Raw genomic sequence first — 7705 nt, 5'->3', positions numbered from 1 at the left:
TATAAATCGAATTTGGCTTTTACTCAAGACATTGTGCTTATTAAGGAAGTTTAGAACTCTTGCATTTATAATACTACAGAAAACCTCAAATTATTGTTCACACAAATGCATCTGTAATTGTTAGGGTCAAATATGTCTCTGTTCTTAAAGATTGGGGTTATGAGTCCTTTATTCCAGATGTCAGGAAAATAACCTACAGTRAGGATAAAATTAAACAGTTTTAATATAGCGATTTGAAATTTTGCACTAGTGAYTTTGAGCATCTCATTTAGGATGCCATCAGGTCTGCATTCTTTTTTAAATGTAAGGGCCTGAAGTTTCTTATAGAGCTCCTGGTCAGTCATTGGGGAGGCCAATGGATTTTGATTGTTCTTTATAGCTTTTTCTAATCCATTCAATTTCTCACGAATTTGGCATTGTTCTGTGTTTGTATCAGTTTGAACGGTGTTGTAGAGTGTTTTAAAATGGGTTGTCCATATGTCACCATTTTGTATTGCTAATTCCTCTAGTTTCATTTTTTTTTTGGCGTTTTACAATTTTGCCAAAAATGGTTTGTTCATGGACTACTCAATTAGTGTCAGCTGCTTGCTGTTGTACTGGGCTTTTTTGGTTCTGAGTGTATGTTTATAGAGTTTTAAAGTCTCACAGTAATAAGGCATGAGGTGTAATTCACCATTATTTGGGTCTCTGTGCTTTTGGCTTGATAGTGTTGTCATCTGTGGTCTTTTTTGGTTTGTTTTTTATAAATCKYGTTGTGCTTCTTTTGCCGTTTGCCTGACTATATTGCTGATGTTTTTTTACTGACAGATTGATGCCTTCTTCACTGTGAGTGGATGTGMTTTCCAGAAAGTTATCTAAGATTTTTTTTGATTTTTTTTCTTTCTCGATCTCTCTCTCTTTCCATACCTTTCTATCTCTTTCCATATCTCTCTTTCCAATCTTCTCCCTCCATATCTCTCTTCTCTCTTCATGTATCCCTCTCCATATCTCTCTTTCTCTCTTCTCTCAATATAAATATATATATTTCCCTCTCTATGTTTCTCTCTATATATATAATCTCCCTTTCTCTCTCTCTCTCGCCATATTCTCTCTCTCTCTCACCATATCTCTCTCTCCGCTATCTCTCTCCATCATCTCTCTCTCTCTCTCCATATCTCTCTCCATATCTCTCTCTCTCTCCCATCTCTCTCTCTCTCTCTCTCTCATATCTCTCTCTCTCTCTCCATCTCTTGCTCTCCACATCTCCTTCCATATCTCTCTTTCTCTCTCTTGCTCCATATCTCTCTCTCTCGCCCTATCTCTCTCGCCATATTTTTTCCATCTCTCTCTCCGTATCTCTCTCTCCGTTCTCTCTCTCCATATCTCTCTCTCCATATCTCTCTCTCATATCTCTCTCTCCATATCTCTCTCGCTCTCCACATCTCCTTCCATATCTTTCCCTTCGCTCCATATCTCTCTCTCTGCTCCATATCTCTCTCTCTCTGTATCTCTCGCTCTCTCTCCGTGTCTCTCGCTTTCTCTCCATATCGCTCGCTCTCTCTCCATATCGCTCGCCTCTCTTTCTCTCTCTCTCTCTCTCCATATCGCTTTCTCTCTCTCTACATATCGCTCTCTCTCTTTCTCTCCATATCTCTCTCTCCATATCACTCGCTTTCTCTCTCTCGCTCTCTCTCCATATCGCTCCTTTCAATCTCGCTCTCTCTCTCTCTCTCTATATTATAATTAATCTCTGTCTGTGTGTGTATATATATATATATCTCCATCTCTCTTCGTGCCTCTGTAGAACCTGTATGAAGGTATAAAGAACGAGCCCTTTAAAATTCCAGAGGATGATGGGAATGACCTCACACACACTTTCTTCAACCCTGACCGGGAGGGCTGGCTACTCAAACGAGGTGAGAGAGTCAACTTTGCTGTAAAAGTCTTATAGAGCACAGGACAGCAAGCTTGATTGATACTTCCACTCCCTCGGATGGACAGATGCAGAACTACACTCTCCTGTTTGGCCTTCTCATTCATACCAAGAATATAGCCTATATAATGGGTATACGTATTTATGACTCAATGTAGTTTGTCTTTGTGTTTTTTCTTCCTCATTTGTTTTGGGTGATTTTGGTCTCCAGGAGGTATGTAAATATGTATTTATGGATTGGAAGCCTGACGCCTTGATCATACCAACAGCMTCATTTTGGTACACTAGAAGTACATTAATTTCCAATGGAACGSTGCATTTGCCTTGCAGCATTGCATCGTAGTGGGTTCTGTGTGGTGCATACGTTGGATTTATGGAACATATGCGTCAAACTGTATGCGTAGACGGCTTGACAGAAATGGTAGCAGAAGGTGAATGTTGAACTTTTGTTGCACACATATCCAGATGATGCTGCTTACTATTTTGCGTAATAATGCTATCGGTGTGATCAAGGCGTTAACCTCCTCAGCCTGTATGTGCTTTGCTTCTTGGTGCTGCTTCCCATACTCTGCCATGCAACCCAAGTTTTTGTCCAATGAAAATATATTGTTAACTATGATTTCATTATAAAGAATGAAATGGTTTTTAATTGTTGGTAAGATGTGATTTATCTGCTCTTTAATCTGTGCAAGATGTCATTGACTTCAACGCAAACAACCTTTAAACCTAACCCTACCATCCAATCAGTATCTCAACCATAGAGATATATAGAGGACTCTAGTGCTCAAAAGCCCGTTGCAGCATGGGCAGCGCAATTGAGGACTTTTACCATTTTGAAGTAGTCAACTGGGTGGGACTTCCTATGGGTTAAAAAATGATCACATAATTCCATCCGGGTCATCAGGAGGGATCAGCTAATGATTTATACTRGTGAGCAAATATTCCATAACTGCAGGTGGCAGTAAATCGGCAACCATTATACCTGTTCAAACACACTCCAGGTGGCAGTATGCACCCTTTCAGTTTGTTTAGCAACTCACAGAAGTAGTAGTAGTAGTAGAAGAAGAAAATGTACTACTTCAAAATGMAGATGGCCTCAATGGCACTGCCTGTGCACTTCTAGACGCCATAATGGGACAGATACAAAGAAGAGTCCTCTATCATTCTGTATGATCTCAACTAATGCATTGCATTCATGGTCGACTTTGTTGCCATCATGCTGTGTCTTCTGAGAAGCATGACTGCATTAAAGGCTACCTGGAATGCGTCCATAGCCTCCTGCCTGGTACTGGCTGATGTATGTGCTGCCATCTGTCTGTCTGGACTGTCTAGGGGCACCTTTTTAATCAGTGGATTTWGCTTGTTCTAACCCTTTCATCTTWTGAATCCTGATTGAACTCTGACCTTTAACCTCTAACCCCCTCAGGAGGGCGTGTGAAGACGTGGAAGAGACGATGGTTCATCCTCACAGACAACTGCCTGTACTACTTTGAGTACACTACTGTGAGTTMCTCTCTCTTTCTATTCCTCTCTCTTTTTCTGTTATGCTTTTTTCTCCATGACATGCAATGTACCAGTTGTGAGCTGTAATGCTCTCGCTGTGCTTTCTCATTTCTCACTCCTCCCTCCCTCCAGGATAAGGAGCCTAGGGGTATCATCCCTCTGGAGAATCTGAGTATTAGAGAGGTGGACGACTCCAAGAAACCAGTAAGTTACTTTCTTTCTCCCTCTTTTCCTGTGCTCTTTCTTCCTGTTTCCTTTTAAAAGCCTCTGAGTCACATCTCTCTCTCTCAGAACTGTTTTGAGCTGTTCATCCCGGACCACAGGGATCAGGTGATCAAGGCATGTAAGACCGAGGCGGACGGACGTGTTGTCGAGGGCAACCACACTTTCTATCGAATCTCCGCCCCCACAGCCGGAGGAAAAGGAGGAGTGGATCACCAAGCATAAAGTGAATTCTTGGCGGTGTCCCATTAACTCTCATTCTTCCTGAAGTGTATATGCATTAAAAAAACACCATTGGATTTGTGTAGGCATGCGCTAGAGGGACTTTCCATATACAGTTGAAGTCGGAAGTTTACATAAGCCTTAGCCAAATACATTTAAACTCAGTTTTTCACAATTCCTGACATTTAATCAGTAAAAATTCCCTGTTTTAGGTCAGTTAGGATCACCACTTATTTTAAGAATGTGAAATGTCAGATAATAATAGAGAGAGGATTTATTTAAGCTTTTATTTATTTCATCACATTTCAGTGGGTCAAAGTTTACATACACTCAATTAGTATTTGGTAGCATTGCATTTAAATTGTTTAACTTGGGTCAAACGTTTCGGGTAGCCTTCCACAAGCTTCCCACAATACGTTTGGTGAATTTTGGCCCATTCCTCCTGACAGAGATGTTGTAACGGAGTCGGGTTTGTAGGCCTCCTTGCTCGCACACGCTTTGTCAGTTCTGCCCACAAATTGTCTATAGGATTGAGGTCAGGGCTTTGTGATGGCCACTCCAATACCTTGACTTTGTTGTCCTTAAGCCATTTTGCCACAACTTTGGAAGTATGCTGAGGTCATTGTCCATTTGGAAGACCCATTTGCGACCAAGCTTTAACTTCCTGACTGATGTCTTGAGATGTTGCTTCAATATATCCACATAATTTTCCTTCCTCATAATGCCATCTATTTTGTGAAGTGCACCAGTCCCTCCTGCACAAAGCACCCCCACAACAGATGCTGCCACCCCGTGCTTCACGGTTGGAAGATGTTCTTCGGCTTGCAAGCCTCCCTCTTTTTCCTCCAAACATGACGATGGTCATTATGGCCAAACAGTTCTATTTTGTTTCATCAGACCAGAGGACATTTTTCCAAAAAGTATGATCTTCGTCCCCATGTGCAGTTGCCAAACCGTAGTCTGGCTTTTTATGGCGGTTTTGGAGCAGTGGCTTTCTCCTTGCTGAGCGGCCTTTCAGGTTATGTCGATATAGGACTCGTTTTACTGTGGATATAGTTATTTTTGTACCTATTTCCTCCAGCATTTTCACAAAGACCTTTGCTGTTGTTCTGGGATTGATTTGCACTTTTCACACAAAATTACGTTCATTTCTAGGAGACAGAACGCGTCTCCTTCCTGAGCGGTATGATGGCTGCGTGGTCCCATGGTGTTTATACTTGCACAGTATTGTTGTACAGATGAACGTGGTACCTTCAGGTGTTTGGAAATTGCTCCCAAGATGAACCAGACTTGTGGAGGTCAAATTTTTTTTCTGAGGTCTTGGCTGTTTCTCTTTGATTTTCCCATGATGTTAAGACAAGAAGGCACTGAGTTTGAAGGTAGGCCTTTAAATACATCCACAGATACACCTCCAATTGACTCAAATGATGTCAATTAGCCTATCAGAAGCTTCTAAAGCCATGACATCATTTTCTGGAATTTTCCAAGCTGTTTAAAGGCACAGTCAATTTAGTGTATGGTAAACTTCTGACCCACTGGAATTGTGATACAGTGAATAAGTGAAATAATCTGTCTGTAAAAATTGTTGGGAAAATTACTTGTGTCATGTCATGCATAAAGTAGATGTCCTAACCGACTTGCCAAAACTATAGTTTGTTAACAAGAAATTTGTGGAGTGGTTGAAAAACGAGTTTTAATGACTCCAACCTAAGTGTATGTAAACTTCCGACTTCAACTGTACCAGTCATTTACTTTCAAATCCATTCCGGGAAGTGAACAAGTGCACACTTTGGGAGAAAGGAGAGAGTTTTGGTTCTTATTTCTTCCAAGTCATGTCCTATCCTTCATCTGTATGATCCTGCTCTAGTCTCATGACAAAGAGTTAAATTCATATTGCTCTCCCCTCTCTTAATGTAGAAAAGCCATCAGCAGGGACCCCTTCTACGAGATGCTGGCAGCACGGAAGAAGAAGGTGTCTGCCCTGACAAGTCTGTAGAAAAGACCCAGGCTCCAGCACTTCAGCAGGAGGAGCAGGCCTCACTCTATTCTACAGCCCAGTGTTTGTGCCCATGGACCTGAACTATGGACCTATGGAACTGTATACASAAGAAAGCAGAAGATCCCAAAAGCCTGTTGAAAGTCTAGGTGGACGCTGTCATCATATTGATCTTGTTTTCTTCAGATTCAKAAACACTGGAGGGGAAGGATTATGAAGGGGCACAGGGTTGGGACAGGAATGCAGAGAGGATTAGATGTCCTTTTTCAGCGCCCTCTACAGGAAGTTACATAATGCAATATTATGCTTTGATAAAAATTTACAGAGAAAGGCAACATGAACCTATTTTTACACAAACCTCTTTTCTGAGGGTTCTTGTCATAGTGCTGTTGTAACTACAGAACATTTCTTTCTGAAGGGTTCTCATAACAAACCACCACTGTTTCTCCTCTCTCTGTCTCTGTGTGTGTCTCTCTCGCTCTGTCTCTCTGTCTCTGTCTCTGTTTCTCTCTTTCTTTGGTTCCATGTTTGTTTAAAGGTAATTGATAGGAATTGCCAGGGACTGACCTCACAATGCAATATCACGCTACTTAGGTGCCGATACGATATGTATTGCGATTCTCACGATTCTATATGTATTGAGATTCGATACTGTGATTTTGCGATTCGATATTCCAAACATATTTCTCAGGATATGTCTGCTGCAGAGGGACAAGAGAGCCATGAGATAACGAGTTTTGATCAGTCATGGAAATGAAAGTGCTGAAAACAAATTGGCTCCCTATTTCAAAAGAAGATGGCGAACAAGCTATACATGAGTTTTGGTGCAGGTTAAGCCAACTAGCGCAACAGTATTATTGCCATATTGTCAAACGATATGATACATCATCAAAAATAATATCCTGATATGTAACCGTACCGATTTTATTCCTGCATCACTAGTAATTGGGCTGTGTCAGTGAGCCAGGGTTTGAGATATGGGAGCTGAGTCGGCAGAATAGTTGCAAAAAACTGTCTCTGCCCAAAGCCTTTCTCTGCTGCCATCACTGTATTAGTTCTGCTCTTCATTTAGTTTTTTTGTGTTGATACCTCTGTTACTGCAACTGCACAGTCACGTGGAAGGAGGAGGAATGGCGGAAYGGGGAGAAAGAAATGAAGGTGAGAGGTAGACAAAGGATCATAACATATCACTTTGTTTCGGGTTGAACTATTCAGTCTTTTATTCTGATATTGTGACAATTAAAAGTACTTTTGTACAAGCAGCAATATGTTTGCAGAGAAAGGATTTGGTGAATAAATAGAAGACCTAAGGTCTATTAAGACCTTATTACAGTGTTATACAGTTGTGTGCTGTCTGTTACAAATGTGTTATAAGAGATGCATTTCTGTCATCAATGTGCTCTTTGGAGGGCTGTGATTTAGTTTTTATAATGGCAAATAAATTAATCGACAATTGTTATGTTCTCAATGTACTGATTATGAAATGCTAGTCGAGCTTGAATTATATACGTTTATTTACCTATAATGCACATKATTTATTGTTTGTTTTGTATCATAAAGGTTTGTGCTGTTATGCCCTTATTATGCCATCATGTTTTTGTTCATTTGATTTCAGATTATCAAAAATATATCTCCAATGCTAGTCTCATTTTTCCTTTCTTTGTTTAAGATTTGACTTGGCAAGTGAGGTTAAACTCAGTAAAAACTTTATTTTGACGTTGGATATAAACCACACTAGACACAAAGACACGGTGACATATGGTCCACGTTTCATAGCACCAGCCTTTTGAGCTGATTGACAAGCAGAACAAAAGCATTTGGAATGGGTGAATTTTTAGGACAACGTTTTG

At 40.7% G+C, this 7705-nt stretch overlaps 1 pseudogene; it reads left to right on the top strand.

The window, feature by feature from the left end:
• Positions 1-7464, top strand: part of LOC111977432 (cytohesin-1-like) — a 75183-nt pseudogene extending 67719 nt beyond the window's left edge.
• Positions 7465-7705: the final 241 nt, after the last annotated feature.

This window comes from Salvelinus sp. IW2-2015, linkage group LG18 (genome assembly GCF_002910315.2).
Source record: "Salvelinus sp. IW2-2015 linkage group LG18, ASM291031v2, whole genome shotgun sequence".
Taxonomy (NCBI): Eukaryota; Metazoa; Chordata; class Actinopteri; order Salmoniformes; family Salmonidae; genus Salvelinus; species Salvelinus sp. IW2-2015.
The sequence above is the reverse complement of the archived record's forward strand: the minus strand, read 5'-3'. Positions and strand labels throughout refer to the sequence as shown.